This window comes from Aotus nancymaae, unplaced genomic scaffold (genome assembly GCF_030222135.1).
Source record: "Aotus nancymaae isolate 86718 unplaced genomic scaffold, 86718_ANA_hifiasm-v0.15.2.pri h1tg000030l, whole genome shotgun sequence".
Lineage (NCBI taxonomy): Eukaryota > Metazoa > Chordata > Mammalia > Primates > Aotidae > Aotus > Aotus nancymaae.
The window spans coordinates 24,844,540-24,863,508 of NW_026988443.1; positions in this window are offsets into that span (position 1 = coordinate 24,844,540).

Below are 18,969 nucleotides of genomic sequence, written 5' to 3' on the forward strand. Positions count from 1 at the left end.
TCTATTTCTAGGTCCTTGAGGAATCCCCACACTGTCTTCCATAATGGTTGAACTAATTTACACTCCCACCAACAGTGTAAAAGTGTTCCTATTTCTCCACATCCTCTCCAGAATCTGTTGTCTCCAAATTTTTTAATGATTGCCATTATAACTGGCATGAGATGGTATCTCAGTGTGGTTTTGATTTGCATTTCTGTAATGACCAGTGATGATGAGCATTTTTTCATATGTTTGTTGGCCTGATATATGTCTTCTTTTGAAAAGTGTCTGTTCATATCCTTCGCCCACTTTTGAATGGATTTGTTTGTTTTAGTTCTTTGCAGATTCTGGATATTAGCCCTTTGTCATATGTGTAGATTGCAAAAATTTTATCCCATTCTGTTGGTTGCCCATTCACTCTAATGATTGTTTCTTTTGCTGTACAGAAGCTCTGGAGTTTAATTAGATCCCATTTGTCTGTTTTGGCTTTTGTTTCCAGTGCTTTTGGTGTTTTCATCATGAAGTCCTTGCCTATGCCTATGTCCTGAATGGTTTTGCCTAGGTTTTCTTCTAGGGTTTTTATGGTGTTAGGTCTTATGTTTAAGTCTTTAATCCATCTGGAGTTAATTTTAGCGTAAGGTGAAAGGAAGGAGTCCAGTTTCTGTTTTCTGTGCATGGCTAGCCTGTTATACCAACACCATTTATTAAATAGGGAATCCTTTCCCCATTGCTTGTTTTTGTCAGGTTTGTCAAAGATCAGATGGTTGTAGATGTGTGGCATTGCCTTCGAGGCCTCTGTTCTGTTCCATTGGTCTGTATCTCTGTTTGGTACCAGTACCATGCTGTTTTGATTACTGTAGCCTTGTAGTATAGTTTGAAGTCAGGTAGCGTGATGCCTTCAGCTTTGCTCTTTTTGCTTAGGATTGTCTTGGCTATGTGGGCTCTCTTTTGGTTCCATATGAAGTTTAAGGTAGCTTTTTTCCAGTTCTGTGAAGAGGGTCATTGGTAGCTTGAAGGAGATAACATTGAATCTATAAATTACTTTGGGCAGTATGGCCATTTTCATGATATTGATTCTTCCTAACCATGAGCATGGAATGTTTTTCCATCTGTTTGTGTCCTCTCTTATTTCATTGAGCAGTGGTTTGTAGTTCTCCTTGAAGAGGTCCTTTATAGCCTTTGTTATTTGTATTCCTAGGTATTTTATTCTGTTTGTAGCAATTGTGAGTGGGAGTTTGCTCTTGATTTGGCTCTTTTTTAGTCTGTTATTTGTGTATAGGAATGCTTTTAATTTCTACACATTGATTTCATATCCTGAGACTTTATTGAAGTTGCTTATCAGTTTAAGGAGATATTGGACTGAGACGTTGGGTCTTCTAAATATACAATCATGTCATCTGCAAATAAGGCAATTTGACTTCCTCCTTTCCTAATTGAATACCCTTTATTTCTTTTTCTTGCCTGATTGCTCTGGCTAGAACTTCCAATACTATACTGAATAGGAGTGGTGAGAGAGGGCATCTTTGTCTAGTGCCAGATTTCAAAGGGAATGTTTCCAGTTTTTGCCCATTCAGTATGATATTGGCTGTGGGTTTGTTGTAAATAACTTTTATTATTTTGAGATACGTTCTGTTGATACCTAGTTTATTGAGAGTTTTTAGCATAAAGACTGTTGACTTTTGTGGAAGGCTTTTTCTGCATCTATTGAGATAATCATGTGGTTTTTGTCTTTGGTTCTGTTTATGTGTTGGATTACATTTGTAGACTTGCATATGTTAAACCTGACTTGCATCCCTGGGATGAAGCCTACTTGATCGTGATGGATAAGCTTTTTGATGTGCTGTTGCAATCAGTTTGCCAGTATTTTATTGCAGATTTTTGCATCTATGTTCATCATGGATATTGGCCTGAAGTTTTCTTTTTTTGTTGTTGAGTCTCTGCTGGATTTTGGTATCAGGATGATGTTGGTCTCAAAAAATGATTTGGGAAGGATTCCCTCTTTTTGTTTTGTTTGGAATGGTTTCAGAAGGAATGGTACCAGCTCCTCTTTGTACATCTGGTAGAATTTGGCTGTGAACCCATCTGGACCTGGGCTTTTTTTGGTTGGTAGGCTATTAATTTCTGCTTCAAGTTCAGACCTTATTATTGGTCTATTCAGGGTTTCAACTTCTTCCTGGTTTAGGCTTGGGAGGGTGCAAGTGTCCAGGAATTTATTCATTTCTTTAGGTTTACTGGTTTATGTGCATAGAGTTGTTTGTAGTAATCTCTGATGGTAGTTTGTATTTCTGTGGAATCGATGGTGATATCCCCTTTATCATTTTTTATTGCATCTATTTGATTCTTCTCTCTTTTCTTTTTTCTTAATCTGGCTAGCAGTCTTTTCAAAAAACCAGCTCCCAGAATTATTGATTTTTTGAAGGGTTTTTTATGTCTCTATCTCCTTCATTTCTCCTCTGATCTTAGTTATTTCTTGTTTTCTGCTAGCTTTTGAGTTGTTTTGACCTTGCTCCTCTAGCTCTTTCAATGATAGGGTGTTGATTTTAGATTTTTCCTTTCTTCTCATGTGGGCATTTATTGCTATAAATTTTCCTCTAGACACTGCTTTAAATGTGTCCCAGAGATTCTGGTACATTATGTCTTCGTTCTCGTTAGTTTCAAAGAACATCTTTATTTCTGCCTTCATTTCATTGTTTATCCAGTTGACATTCAAGAGCCAGTTGTTCAGTTTCCATGAAGTTATGAGGTTCTGAGTTAGTTTCTTAATCCTGAGTTCTAACTTGATTGCACCATGGTCTGAGAGACTGTTTGTTATGATTTACATTCTTTTGCATTTGCTGAGGAGTGAATGACTTCTAATTGTGTGGTCAGTTTTAGAGTATGTGTGATGTGGTGCTAAGAAGAATGTATATTTTGTGGATCTGGGGTGGAAAGTTCTATAGATGTTTATTAGGTTTGCTTGGTCCGGATCTGAGTTTAAGTCGTGGACATCCTTGTTAATTTTCTGTCTCGTTGATCTGTCTAATATTGACAGTGGAGTGTTAAAGTATCTCACTATTATTGTGTGGGTGTCTAAGTCTCTTTGTATGTTGTTAAGAACTTGCTTTATGTACTTGGTGCTCCTGTATGGGGTGCGTATATATTTAGGATCATAGTTCTTCTTGATGCATTGATCCTTTCACCATTATGTAATGCCCTTCTTTGTCTCTTTTGATCTTTGTTGGTTTAGTCTATTTTATCAGAGACTAGGGTTGCAACTCCTGCTTTTTTTGCTCTCCATTTCTTCCTCCATCCCTTTATTTTGAGCCTATGTGTGTTCTGGCACATGAGATGGGTCTCTAGCATACCGATAGATCTTGACGTTTTATCCAGTTTGCCAGTCTGTGTCTTTTGATTGGGGCATTTAGGCCGTTTACATTTAAGGTTAATGTTGTTATGTGTGAATTTGATCCTGTCATTTTGTTACTGGTTGGTTGTTGTGTTTGTTGGTTGATGCAGTTTCTTCATTGTGTCAATGGTCTTTTCCATTTGGTACATTTTTGGAGTGGCTGGTACTGGTTGTCCCTTTCCATGTTTACTGCTTCTTTCAGGAGCTCTTGTAAGGCAGGCCTGGTGGTGACAAAATCTCTCAGCAATTGCTTGTCCTTAAAGGATTTTCTTTCTCCTTCACTTATGAAGGTTAGTTTGACTGGATATGAAATTCTAGGTTGAAAGTTCTTTTCTTTAAGGATGTTGAATATTGGCCCCCACTGTCTTCTGGCTTGTAGGGTTTCTGTGGAAAGATCTGCTGTGAGTCTGATGGGCTTCCCTTTGTGGGTAACCCCACCTTTCTCTCTGGCTGCCCTTAGCTTTTTTTTCTTCCTTTCAACCCTGATGAATCTGAGGATTATGTGCCTTGGGGTTGCTCTTCTTGAGGAATATCTTTGTGGTGTTCTCTGTATTTCCTGGACTTGAATGTTGGCCTGCCTTGTTAGGTTGGGGAAGTTCTCCTGGATAATATCCTGAAGAGTGTTTTCCAGCTTGGATTCATTCTCTCTGTCACATTCAGGTACACCCATCAAACGCAGATTAGGTCTTTTCACATAATCCCATATTTCTTGGAGGCTTTGTTCATTTCTTTTCACTTTTTTTCTCTAATCTTGCCTTCTCATTTTATTTCATTGAGTTGATCTTCAATCTCTGGCATCCTTTCTACTGCTTGGTCGATTCGGCTATTTAAACTTGTGTGTGCTTCATGAAGTTCTTGTGCTATGTTTTTCAGCTCCATCAAGTTGTTTATATTCTTCTCTAAGCTGTTTATTCTAGTTAGCATCTCATCTAACCTTTTTTCTAGGTTCTCAGTTTCTTTGCCTTGGTTTCATACATGTTCTTTTAGGTCTGAGAAGTTTGTTATTACCCATCTTTTGAAGCCTGTTTCTGTCAGTTCATCAAATTCATTCTCCATCCATCTTTGATCCCTAGCTGGTGAGGAGTTGTGACCCCTTGGAGGAGGAGAGGCGTTCTGGTTTTTGGTGTTTTCGTCCTTTTTGTTCTGGCTTCTTCCCATCTTTGTGGATTTATCTACCTGTGGTCTTTGTAGCTGATAACTTTTGGATGGGGTCTCTGAGTGGGCATCCTTTTTGTTGATGTTGAAGCTATTTCTTTCTGCTTCTTAGTTTTCCTTCTAACAGTCAGGCCCCTCTGCTGCAGGACCGCTGGAGGTCCACTCCAGACTCCACTTGCCTGGGGATCACCTGCAGGGGGCTGCAGAATAGTGAGGGTTGCCTCTGGTTTCTTCCTCTGCTATCCTTGTCCCAGAAGTGTACCCACCAGATGTCGGCCTGAGCTCTCCTTTATAAGGTGTCTCTTTAGGTATACAGGGTTCGGGGAGTTGCTTGAGGAGACAGTCTGTCCATTATAGGAGCTCAAGTGCTGTGCTGGGAGCTCCATTGTTCAGTGCAGAGCTGCTGGGCAGGTACTTTTAAGTCTGCTGCGGCTGAACTCATAACCACCTCTTTTCCCAGGTACTCTGTCCTAGGAAGGTTGGCTTCATTTATAAGTTCCTGTCATGCTGCTGCCTTTTTTCATAGATGCCGTGCCCAGCACGGAGTAGTCTAGTCACAGTCTGCCAGCAGAGGTGTTGCTGAACTGCCCCAGGCTCTGCCCACCTGCTTTGTGAACTGCCTTGGTAGTGGCAGACTGTCTGGGTAGTGGGGGACACCCTTCCCCCGACTGAGCTGGACCATCCTGGGTCCAGCTGTGCTTGCTGCGAAACTCTCAATCCAAAGCATTTCAGATTGCTTGTTTTGTGGGAGTGGTACCCGAGCCAGATCGCCTGGCTCCCTGTCTCAGCCCCCTCCCTTTCAGTTGAATGGGAAGCTCTGTCTCCCAGGCTTTCCAGGCATTAGTTGAAACAGCTGCCCAGACTTGGGAGTTTCTGTGCGCTGATCTGGCACCAGCTGAAACCACCACACTGAAAACTCGTGGTGTTTTTTGGTCCAGGAATCTCCTGGTCTGTGGGCAGTGAAAACTTGTTTGGAAATGGGGTGAGCACTCACTCTGTGCACTGTTCTGGCTGGGAAGTGCACTCTGGAGCTGTTCCTATTTGGCCGTCTTGGATCCTCCTCCTTTCTTGACATTTCCTTGACTGACTTACCCACAAGGAATGATGCATGCCAGTGTTTGAGATGTTTACACATCCGTATTTGGATTTTTAAAAGGAACTAAATTGCATCAACTTTCAATTATAGCATAAAATATAATGCCTCTCTTCCTATATATTATACTGCTTTTATTTTCCCCTCTGCTTTTCATTTTAGTTATAATCTCTTTAGAAAGTTGACCACTTTGTTTTTATTCCCTCCATAATTTTCACGGCAACTAGGTGCTGGTATTTGCTGTTTTGTAAAAGGGTTCCCCAGTATTACATAAGCATGGAGAAATAGTGAGCATTCGATCCTGTGGTTCTCCCCTTTCTATAAAAGGGACAAGTGTGCCTGGAGGACAAAACTTTGATGTCATCACTATGTAAATGGTGGCAGAATTCTATAACAGGAAGAACTCTTTAGCTACATTATAAATTAAAGTTTTGTTTATTCTTATGGTATGGTAAATTATAATTTGTTGTCTTTGACCCACAGGAACCCACTTGTCTTGATTACAGTGTCTGGGTATTAAAGGATGACTAAGCTTTATTTCCCTCTCTGAAATGAAAGACCTGTAAAACAATGTTAAAAAAACTCGTTCATAGCCACCAATAGCTTTAATTAATTAAAGGTAGAGGATTTTAGTTACACAAAATATATGCACAACTTTGACATCAAAAAGTACACTTGCATCTTTAATGGATTTGTTCATTGTCTTTGATGTTGGATCACCAATGTATACAGTTGGTAGGGTAAAATAATTTGGGAAAATAAATATCCTTTCTAACTATCAACACAGAGTTTAGAGCTGTTCCCTGAAGAGCTGTCACTGACAGAGGAAAATACAGCCATGCAAAGAAAACTCTTTCCTTCCCTACATGGACTTAAAACATCTGATTTGGTAGCTTCTCTTAGACACAGTTTCAGTCCTTTCCTTTCATGTATGCACTCTTTTCTCCAGTATCACACAAGTTCTTTGACCTGGAGGTTTTCTGAATAGACACATGGAAAAGAGCAACAAGATAAAATTATGATACAGCAAAACAAGCACATGCAAACCAGAGTTTTGACATGTGTATTGAAACAATTATAAGGAACTGTATTAGTCTGTTCTTGTTTAACTACAAAGGAATACCTGAGGCTGGGTAATTTATAAATAAAAGAGGTTTAATTGGCTCACAGTTCTGCAGGCTGTACCACAAGCACGGTGCTGGCATCTGCTGGGCTTCTGGGGAGGCCCCAGGAAACTTACAGTCATGGTGAAGGTGAAGAGAGAGCTGGAACTTCACATGGCCGGAGCAGAAGGAAGAGGGGCTCTTCAAGCCAGTAGGTCTCATTCTGGGATTATCTTTATTTTAGAAGATGTTTTTATTCTTCAATGTGAACCACATGTATTGAATAAAAAACAAAATAGAGTTAATACCTATGATATTTTAACACATTGGATGAGAAGAAAGTTGAAAATGAGCTCTGCCATGTAAATATAATTTAAGTGCTACACACTTTTAAACAACCAGATCTCTTGAGAACTTACTCACTATCAGGAGGACTATACCAAGGGGGATGGTGCTAAACCATTCATGAGAAATCCCATGTTCCAGACACCTGCTGATATGGTTTGGATTTGTGTCTCCGCCCAAATATCATGTCAAATTGTAATCCCCAATGCGGGAGGTGGGGCCTGGTGGGAGGTGAGTGGATCATAGAGGTGGGTCCCCACCTTGGTACTGTTCTCATGATAGTCAGTTCTGGTGAGATCTGGTTGTTTAAATGTGTGTGGTATCACCTGCCCCCCTGATTTCGCTCCAGCCATTTAAGAAGTGCTTGTTTCTCCTTCACCTTCCATCATAATTGTAAGTTTCCTGAGCACCCTGCCTTCCCACTCCCACCCCCCAAAGCAGATGCTTCTATGCTTCCTGTACAGTCTGTGGAACTGTGAGCCAATTAAATATTTTTTTCTTTGTAAATCACCCAGTCTTAGGTATTTCTTTATAGCAGTGCCAGAATGGCATAATACACCTTCCACAAGGCCCCACCTCCAACATTGGGGATTACATTTCAAAATGAAATTCGAGTGGAGACACACAGCTAAACTGTATCAGGAGCCATAACAGGATCTCTCTTCAAGCCAGTAGGTCTTATTCTGGGGTTATCTTTGAGAAGACTTTTTTATTCTTTCAATGTGAACCACATGTATTGAATAAAAAAGAAAACAGAGTTAATACCCATGATATTTTAACGTATTGGATGAGAAGAAAGTTGAAAATGAGCTCTGCCATGTAAATATAATTTTAGTGAAATGCTTTTTGAAGGAGGAGTGTGAATGACTAGACTTAGGAAAAATCAAACGTTTGGTGAATTTTGGACTTAGGTCTTGCGAAGTATAGTTTGATTCTTTTTTTTTTTTGTAGTTTGATTCTTGGCATTAGTGGAATGAAAAGAAATTCAAAAGAACCTCGTTAGAAATTTCTGGGTTTCAGTGGATCTGGTGAGCTAGCTTTGGGTTGATTGGCAGGGTAAAATTACAAAGAAATGAGATATTTAGCAATCATGTTACAGGTTTTAGAGATAGTCTACCAGAGAGCCATAGAAAAACTCAACTAGAAAAGCTGCCTTTTTCCCTTATTTAATAATTGCAAAGTGTAAATGTAATTTGCAGTGAATGTTTAGATGTCATTAATATTTTTTAGTTAAGAAATAAAAAATAAAAGGGAAATAAGGAAGAGCTGACTCAGACAATATTAGATGTGTATGAAGTGCTCTTTGGGGTTGGTTTAAAGGAATTCAAAAGGATAACATGTATCAAAACATGACACCAGAAGGGTGAAAAGTATTTAAAAGTCTAATCACTATAAATCATGCAGTAGTTTCCATTTTTCTCAAATGTACAAGAATCTGTTGAAAATAAATTACAAAGTTCTATGGCTTCAGTGGAGTTTCATTCAGAGAAGGGGGAAAGGCCCTTTGTAAAATATGGAAACCATCTTGGCTTAAACAAATGCCAGAAAAAATTATAATTGTAAAAATGAGATGTCGACTATCGTTATTACAGTGGCTGTGTTGTTTCCAATAACAATTTGGCATTTTGTTTAGTCTGTAACAATCTACAATTGAAATATAAAATAAAGATTTTTCTTTTATTTCCTTCTGAAGTTCTGTGCCAAGCTAAGCAGAACTGAATGAAACATCTGTGGGTGATTAAAACAAGCTTTCCTATGGGGTTCTGAATAGAAAGTAAACATGGATTTTATCCATAGTCAACAGCATTTACAAATGTAAAGAGAGGAAGCTACTGAGTTTTTGAAGAATGAGCTGCTAGACAGGAAATAGAAGTATGGAACGGCAGATGGCGATAATTAGTTCCATACGGTAAAAGGCTTCCATTAAAAAAAAATGACAATGAGCTGCTCTGGTTGGGTGATACTTTATTGAAGCAATCTTTGTGTCTTATTTCCTATCTTTGTCTTTTGAGAATAGTCTCATCTCCCAAAGCTAAACAAATGTGACTAATGTACGTGAGGGATTTTTTTTTTTTGAGTCCACGTTGGCCCTCATGAGTGAAGTGACCTTCCTTGGGGGTCACCCAGACTGATGAAGCACTCTGCTGGATGCCCAGCCATCTCTTCTACCTGAGATTTTAAATTCTCCAATCTTTCCTGCTTAACTTTATTTTGGGTCAATCACAGTTTCCAGACTTCTTGAGAATATGTCATTGAGTGCTTAAGAATACTGGTTTTGGGGCCAGACTGCCTGGATTTGAGTTCTCCTTTCCCAACTTACTAGCTGTGAAAATTTGGGAAATCACCTAATCTTCCTATGCCTCAGTTTTCTCATTTGTACAATAGGGACAGTTATTAATATAATGCCTGCCTGAGTATATTATACAACCTAATAGTAGAATTGTTGTAAAGATGAAAATGAATTAATATCTGTAAAACATGTCCACCAGTGTTACCTAGGAAGTTATTAAAAATACACATTCTAGGGCCTCACTCTAGAGCTACTGAATCAAAATCTCTGTACTTTCTTGGTCACGTACTACTCATCAGAAAGTAAAGGTTTCTGATCATTTACTTTTCCTATGCTTGTGTATTTAGTAATCTATATATTGTTTGACTATAGTGTATACATTATATAACACACATAAGATAGACATTTAAAAAGAGTGACATAATAGCAAAGACATGGAATCAGCCAAACGCCCATCAATGATAGACTGAATAAAGAAAATGTGGTATGTATACACCGTAGAATACTATGCAGCCATAAAAAGGAACAAGATCATGACCTTTGCAGGGACATGAATGAAGCTGGAAGCCATTATTCTCAGCATACTAATGTAGGAACAGAAAACCAAACACTTCATGTTCTCACTTATAAGTGGGAGCTGAACAATGAGAACACATTGAGACAGGGAGAGGAGCAACATACACTGGGGCCAGTCAGGGGAGGGTGAGCAGAGGGAGAGCATTAGGATAAATAGCTAATGCATGCTGAACTTAATACCTAGGTGATGGTTTGATAGGTGTAGCAAACCACCATGGCACACATTTACCTATGTGACAAACCTTCACATCCTGCACATGTACCCCAGAACTTAAAAAGAATGAGGTAAAAAATAAGTATAGGCCAACATGGCGGGAGATCACTTCATCCCAGGAGTTCAAGACCAGCCTGGGCAACATAGTGAGACCCTGTCGCTACAAAAAATAAAAAAGTAGCTGGTGTGGTGGTATGGCAGTGTGTGCCTGTGGTCCCAGCTTTTTAGCCTGGGATTGCTTTTGCCTAGGGGTCCAGTGTTGCAGTGAGCCATGATCGCGCCACTGCATTACAGCCTGGGTGGCAGAGTGAGACCCTGTCTCAAAGAAACTAAAAAAAGAAAAAGCATTAAAAGTTTAGATGTCCTTTTCCTGTGTCCTGGGGGCTAGGATTCAGAGGTCACTGGTTGAGAATGTGTTTTCTGAGTTGAACTAACCCAAAAGGAGTAGTTCTGAATTCTACTAGCCAAGATCTTCTGCAGTGACCACAGAGTGCCGGTACTTCACTAGCCAGCGTCTCCATTCCGCATGCATGTGCCAGTGCCAGATGTGAAATTCCGTGCCCAGGGCCTTATGTTTTACATTTCAACAGTCTTCGTGTTTACTTTTACCCCTTTGTTCTTTGTGCTTTTTAATATTGCCAACCAACTCGGTATTTGCAGTTGTGACCTTGACAGTATTCAAGACTCTCTGTTCCTGGCCAGAAATATCTGTGGCTTTCAGAAAGATAAAGCAAACTTTGTGTATTTTGTTTTCTTTTTAATTTTTGGGGGTACATAGTAAGTGTATGTATTTATGGGGTACATGAGGTGTTTTGATCAGACATGAAATGTGAAATAAGTACGTCATGGAGAATGGGACAGCCATCCCCTCAAGCATTTATCCTTTGTGTTACAAACAATCCAATTAAACTCTTATTTATTTATTTTTAAATTTCTTATTTATTTATTTATTTTTGAGACGGAGTCTCGCTCTGTCACCAGACTGGAGTGCAGTGGTGGAATCTCGGCTGACTGCAACCTCTGCCTCCCAGGTTCAAGCGATTCTCCTGTCTCAGCCTCCTGAGTAGCAGGGACTACAGACACGCGCCACCATGCCCAGCTAATTTTTGTATATTTAGTAGAGACGGGGTTTCACCATTTTGGCCAGGATGTTCTTGATCTCTTGACCTCATGATCTGCCTGCCTTGGCCTCCCAAAGTGCTGGGATTACAGGTGTGAGCCACCACGCCCAGCCACCAATTATACTCTTTTAGTTACTTTTATTATTTATTTATTTATTTTTTTGAGACATTGTTTTGCTCTTGTTGCCCAGGCTGGAGTGTAATGGCATGATCTCGGCTCACTGCAACCTCCGCCCCCAAGCTTCAAGTGATCCTCCTGCCTCAGCCTCCCGAGTAGCTGGGACTACAGGCACCCACCACCATGCTGGTCTAATTTTTGTAATTTTAGTAGAGACTGGGTTTCACCATGTTCACCAGGCTGGTCTCAAACTCCTGACCTCAGGTGATCTGCCTCCCTTGGCCTCCCAAAGTGTTGGGATTACAGGTGTGAGACACCGCTCCCGGCCTCTTTTAGTTATTTTAAAAACTCCATATTTTTAATTGTTGAGAAAGGTTTCCTTACTCCGACCTTATTTCCATTTTCTTCCCAATTGGCAGAGACTGTAGTAGCTGTTTTTGTTCTTGGTGGCCGGTGGCCCTGACTCAGTTACGCTACATCAGTGGGCAGAGATGTTAATCTTCTGTTCTCTCTTGCAGCCTTTCTCTAGCTTTATATTTTGCCATTACTTTCAATGGCAAAAACCACAATGGCTTTTGCACCAACCTAATAATTACCCAGGGTGGTAACAGCTCTTAAGAACACATTCTGTCACCTTGAAATCAAATGGGTGTTAGCTGAAAATTCAGGCACGGTTTTAAAGATGTTGTTTCTTTCAGCTGTGAATAGTGGGGGAGAATTTGAACATGACAGTTCTTGATTGTAATGATATTTAGATGATAGATTTCCATTACCCTGCATAATGTGTGATGCTGACATTTTATTCAAACATGTAATCCTTGTCATTGAGTGTGGGAAGGAGAGAGATTGCTACCTGGAGTATGGGCAATACAGGATGGCACTACAGAGAAATGACATAAAGCCCTAAATAATAGCAGTGATCATTTTTCACTTCTTGTCATTTCGTTTTTTAGAGTTCACATGATTTTAGAGTTTCTGTGGTACTATCTTCATGACTCTAGGTGGCTGCTGTGGTTCTGAGCAATGTTTAGGGCATACCTCATTATACAGATGCATTCACTACCCATGAACATTGATTATATTTGGTTAAAATTTTGGATTCATGTCCTTAGAATCACATCTTGTAATCAGAAGTACTTCGTTGTTTTGTTGAATTATTTGTAGGTAATCTCGCATTTGGGTTATAAGGCATATTCTTTTACAGTGTTAATTTGTTGGAGATAGAAATACTTACTGGCCAGGCACAGTGGCTCATACCTGTAATCCCAGCGCTTTGGGAGGCTGAGGCGGGAAGATCACTTGAGGTCAGGAGTTCGAGGCCAGCCTCGCCAACATGGTAAAACCCCATCTCTACTAAAAATACAAAAATTAGCCGGGCGTGGTGGTGCACGCCTGTAATCCCAGCTACTCCGGAGGCTGAGGCAGGAGAATTGTTTGAACCCAGGAGGCAGAGGTTGCATTGAGCCAAAATCATGGCACTGCATTCCAGCCTGGGTGACAGAGCAAGACTCTGTCTCAAAAAAAAAAAAAAAAAAAAAAAAGAAATTACTATTTATTGGTACCAATTGTGTTAAAGATTATATAACAGCGATATGACAGTATACACTGCTATTATCTAGACAGATTTAAGAGGGTTTTTATTTAATTTGAATATCCCATACACTAAATAACAATTTATAAAGGATTTGAATACAATGCAATATTCACCAAAGGACAGAGAATTTAATCTTTCAGGGTTCTTGTAGAAACATGGTCATTTAATGACCTAGAATTAAATATTTCCATCTGCCTGCCTAAAAATCATACAAAGAGAAAGCAATATAACATGGACTCAGTGAGAAAGGATCAACCATTGAAGATCTGTGGTAAGACTATTCCAGACAGAAGCCATGGTAGTTCCAAAGGCTCTAGAGTAGAGATGAGACTATGTGCTGGAAGAACAGAAAGAAGACCTATGGCTAGGCTGTAATCCCAGCACTTTGGGAGACTGAGCCGGGTGGATCACAAGGTCCGGAGTTCAAGACCAGCCTGGACAATATGATGAAACCTCATCTCTACTAAAAATACAAAAACTGGCTGGGCGTGCTGATCGGCACCTGTAGTCCTAGCTACTCTGAAGGCTGAGGCAGGTGAATTGCTTGAATCCAGGAGACAGAGGTTGCAGTGAGCCAAGATCGCACCACTGCACTCTAGCCTGGGCAATGGAGCGAGAGACCCTGTCTCAAAAACAAACATAAAAAAACCAAAAAACAAAACAAAACAAAAAACCACTTATGGGACTTGATTAAAGTGAGGAATAGGGAGAATGTTAGGAGGTGAGGGTGGAGAAGCAGGCAGAAACCTGAACATGCAGGCCTTACAGACCAAAGTAAGGAATTTGCATGTTATTACAATGCAATTGGCTGCCATCGGGGTTTTAAGCAGGAGAATGATACAGTTTGATGCACTTTTTAAGAGATCTCTTTGTTATTGGGACAATTGGTGAAGTTTGACTAAGGTCTATAGATAGTAAAATTGTATCAGTGTTAATTTCCTGATTTTAATAATAGCACTTTGTTTATTTAAAGAAAGTTCTTGTTTTTAGGAAGTACATCTGGAAGTATTTGTGGGTAAAGACTGAGATGCCTCAAATACTCAAAAAATTGTGTGCATGTCTGTGTGTGTATGTGTAGAGTAACAATAAGCAAAGTGGTATTACCTTGAAGTTTTGGGGAAAGGTATACAGGGATTTTTTTTGTTTTATTTTTGTACTATTGGAACTTCTCTGTTTGTCTAAAATCATTTCAAAATAAGTCAAAAAAATATCAGCCAGGCATGGTGGCTCACATCTGTAATCCCTACACTTTGGAAGGCCAAAGTGGGTGGATCACCTGAGGTCAGGAGTTTGAGACCAACCTGACCAAAATGGCAAAACCCCATCTCTACTAAAAATACAAAAATTAGCCAGGCATGGTGGCGTGTGCCTTTAATCTTAGCTACTTGGGAGGCTGAGACAGGAGAATTGCTTGAACTCAGGAGGTGGAGTTTGCAATGAATGGAGATCATGCCACTGCACTCCAGGCTGGGCAACAGAGTGAGACTCCATCTCAAAAAAAAAAAAAAAAAAAATCATCCTGGCCTCTGTGTGAGGAATGATTTATAGGCTAGCAAGTGTGGAAGCAGGAGGGCCAGAGAGAGAGCTGTACTTGTGGTCTATACAGTGGTCTAGAGGAGCAATGGGAGTGGCTTAGATTCAGGCAGTAGCAACAAAAGTAGAGGAAAGTGGTCAGATTCAAGATGCAGATTGTTCCTTGGGCTTGTTCATGAGTGTATGTGGTTGGTACAACCTCACCAGCATCTGTTATTTTTTGAATTTTTAATCATACCCATTCTGGTATGTCTTGTTTTTTAAAAAATTAATTTAAGGCATCCTCCTATGAAAGTCAAAGTGGCATTCATTTTGGTATGTGGTACTTTCACCCTCATTCATTTCTTTAAAAAAAAAAACCCTTTTTATTACGGAAAACTTTAAACATACACTAAAGTAGATGTACACAATCAGACATTGTAGGTCTCTTGAAATGACGTAATAGAAAGTGCACAGCACCAGCATAACGAAGGTTTGGTTTTATTCTACCAGTTTCAACAAATATGGGCAATTTTGTTTATTCCTGCCCTATTCCCCCAGCCTTCTGGATTATTTTAAAGCAAAGCTATACGTATTATTTTATCTGTAGGTCCTTTTTTTTGCATCTCGAAGATTCAGACTTTTAAATAAACATGACCTCCAAAGGAAAAGGAACAAAATTCCTTGTATCATTTAATAGCCAGTCAGTGTTCACATTTTCCCACTTATCTCATGAATGTCTTTTTTTTTTTTTTTTTTTTTTTTAATTGCATTTTAGGTTTTGGGGTACATGTGAAAAACATGCAAAGTTGTTGCATAGGTGCATTCATGGCAGTGTGATTTGCTGCCTCCCTCCCCCTCACCCATATCTGGCATTTCTCCCCATGCTATCCCTCCCCAACTCCCCCCCCCCGCTGTCCCCCCCACTCCCCCACAACAGACCCCCGTGTATAGCGCTCCCCTCCCTGTGTCCATGTGTTCTCCTTGTTCAACACCCTCCTATGAGTGAGAACATGTGGTGTTTGGTTTTGTGTTCTTGTGTCAGTTTGCTGAGAATGATGGTTTCCAGGTTTATCCATGTCCCTACAAAGGACGCGAACTCCTCATTTTTAATGGCTGCATAATATTCCATGGTGTATATGTGCCACATTTTTCCTGTCCAGTCTATCATTGATGGGCATTTGGGTTGGTTCCAGGTCTTTGCTATTGTAAACTGTGCTGCAATGAACATTCGTGTGCATGTGTCCTTATAGTAGAACGATTTATAATCCTTTGGATATATGCCCAGTAATGGGATTGCTGGGTCAAATGGAATTTCTATTTCTAGGTCCTTGAGGAATCGCCACACTGTTTTCCACAGTGGTTGAACTAATTTACACTCCCACCAACAGTGTAAAAGTGTTCCTATTTCTCCACATCCTCTCCAGCATCTATTTTCTCCAGATTTTTTAATGATCGCCATTCTAACTGGCGTGAGATGGTATCTCAATGTAGTTTTGATTTGCATTTCTCTAATGACCAGTGATGATGAGCATTTTTTCATATGTTTGTTGGCCTCTTGTATGTCTTCTTTTGTAAAGTATCTGTTCATATCCTTCACCCATTTTTGAATGGGCTTGTTTGTTTTTTTCTTGTAAATCTTTTTTAGCTCATTGTAAATTCTGGATATCAGCCCTTTGTCAGATGGGTAGGCTGCAAAAATTTTTTCCCATTCTGTTGGTTGCCGATTCACTCTATTGACTGTTTCTTTTGCCGTGCAGAAGCTGTGGAGTTTGATTAGGTCCCATTTGTCTATTTTGGCTTTTGTTGCCAATGCTTTTGGTGTTTTGGTCATAAAGTCCTTGCCTACGCCTATGTCCTGAATGGTTTTGCCTAGGTTTCCTTCTAGTGTTTTTATGGTGTTAGGCCTTATGTTTAAGTCTTTAATCCATCTGGAGTCTATTTTAGTGTAAGGTGTCAGGAAGGGGTCGAGTTTCTGCTTTCTGCATATGGTTAGCCAGTTTTCCCAACACCACTTATTGAACAGGGAATCCTTTCCCCATTGCTTGTTTTTATCAGGTTTGTCAAAGATCGGGTGGTTGTAGATATGTTGTGTCGCCTCCGACGCCTCTGTTCTGTTCCATTGGTCTATGTCTCTGTTTTGGTACCAGTACCATGCTGTTTTGATTACCGTAGCCTTGTAGTAGAGTTTGAAGTCCGGTAGTGTGATGCCTCCTGCTTTGTTCTTTTTGCTTAGAATTGACTTGGCTATGCGGGCTCTCTTTTGGTTCCATATGAAGTTTAAGGTGGTTTTTTCCAGTTCTGTGAAGAAGGTCATTGGTAGCTTGATGGGGATAGCGTTGAATCTGTAAATTACTTTGGGCAGTATGGCCATTTTCACGATATTAATTCTTCCTAACCATGAACATGGAATGTTTCTCCATCTGTTTGTGTCCTCTCTTATTTCGTTGAGCAGTGGTTTATAGTTCTCCTTGAAGAGGTCCTTTACGTTCCTTGTTAGTTGTATTCCTAGGTATTTTATTCTCTTTGTAGCAATTGTGAATGGCAGTTCGTTCTTGATTTGGCTCTCTTTAAGTCTATTATTGGTGTATAGGAATTCTTGTGATTTTTGCACATTGATTTTGTATCCTGAGACTTTGCTGAAGTTGCTTATCAGTTTCAGGAGATTTTGGGCTGAGATGATAGGGTCTTCTAGATATACAATCATGTCGTCTGCAAATAGAGACAATTTGACTTCTTCCTTTGCTAATTGAATACCCTTTATTTCTTTTTCTTGTCTGATTGCTCTGGTTAGAACTTCCAGTACTATATTGAACAGGAGTGGTGAGAGAGGGCATCCTTGTCTAGTGCCCGATTTCAAAGGGAATGCTTCCAGTTTTTGCCCATTCAGTATGATATTGGCTGTTGGATTGTCATAAATAGCTTTTATTATTTTGAGGTACGTTCCGTCGATGCCTAGTTTATTGAGAGTTTTTAGCATAAAGGGCTGTTGAATTTTGTCGAAGGCCTTCTCTGCATCAATTGAGATAATCATGTGGTTTTTGTCTTTGGTTCTGTTTATGTGGTGAATTACATTTATAGACTTGCGTATATTGAACCAGCCTTGCATCCCCGGGATGAATCCTACTTGATCATGGTGGATAAGCTTTTTGATGTGGTGTTGCAATTGGCTTGCCAGTATTTTATTGAAGATTTTTGCATCTATGTTCATCATGGATATTGGCCTGTAATTTTCTTTTCTTGTTGAGTCTCTGCCGGGTTTTGGTATTAGGATGATGTTGGTCTCATAAAATGATTTGAGAAGGATTCTTTCTTTTTGGATTATTTGAAATAGTTTCAATAGGAATGGTACCAGTTCCTCTTTGTATGTCTGGTAGAATTCTGCTGTGAACCCATCTGGACCTGGGCTTTTTTTGGGTGGTAGGCTCTTAATTGCTGCCTCGACTTCAGACCTTGTTATTGGTCTATTCAGGGTTTCAACTTCTTCCTGGTTTAGGCTTGGGAGGAGGCAACTGTCCAGGAATTTATCCATTTCTTCCAGATTTTCTAGTTTATGTGCATAGAGTTGTTTGTAATAATCTCTGATGATGGTTTGAATTTCTCTGGCATCTGTGATGATATCCCCTTTATCATTTTTTACTGCATCTATTTGGTTATTCTCTCTTTTCTTTTTTATTAGTCTGGCTAGTGGTCTGTCTATTTTGTTGATCTTTTCAAAAAACCAGCTCCTGGATTTATTGATTTTTTGAAGGGTTTTTCGTGTCTCTATCTCCTTCAATTCTGCTTTGATCTTAGTTATTTCTTGTCTTCTGCTAGGTTTTGAGTTTTTTTGATCTTGCTCCTCTAGCTCTTTCAGTTTTGACGATAGAGTGTCAATTTTAGATCTCTCCTTTCTTCTCATGTGGGCACCTATTGCTATATATTTTCCTCTAGAGATTGCTTTAAATGTGTCCCAGAGATTCTGGTATGTGGTGTCTTCGTTCTCGTTGGTTTCGAAGAACATCTTTATTTCTGCCTTCATTTCAGTGTTTATCCAGTCAACATTCAGGAGAAAGTTGTTCAATTTCCATGAGGCTGTGTGGTTCTGGGTTGGCTTCTGAATTCTGAGTTCTAACTTGATTGCACTGTGGTCTGAGAGACTGTTTGTTATGGTTTCCGTTCTTTTGCATTTGCTGAGGAGTGATTTACTTCCAATTATGTGGTCAATTTTAGAGTAGGTGTGATGTGGTGCCGAGAAGAATGTATATTCTGTGGATTTGGGGTAGAGAGTTCTGCAAATGTCTATTAGGTTTGCTTGTTCCAGGTCTGAGTTCAAGTCCTGGATATCCTTGTTAATTTTCTGTCTCGTTGATCTGTCTAATATTGACAATGGGGTGTTGAAGTCTCCCACTATTATTGTGTGGGAGTCTAGGTCTCTTTGTAAGTCTTTAAGAACTTGCCTTATGTATCTAGGTGCTCCTGTATTAGGTGCATATATATTTAGG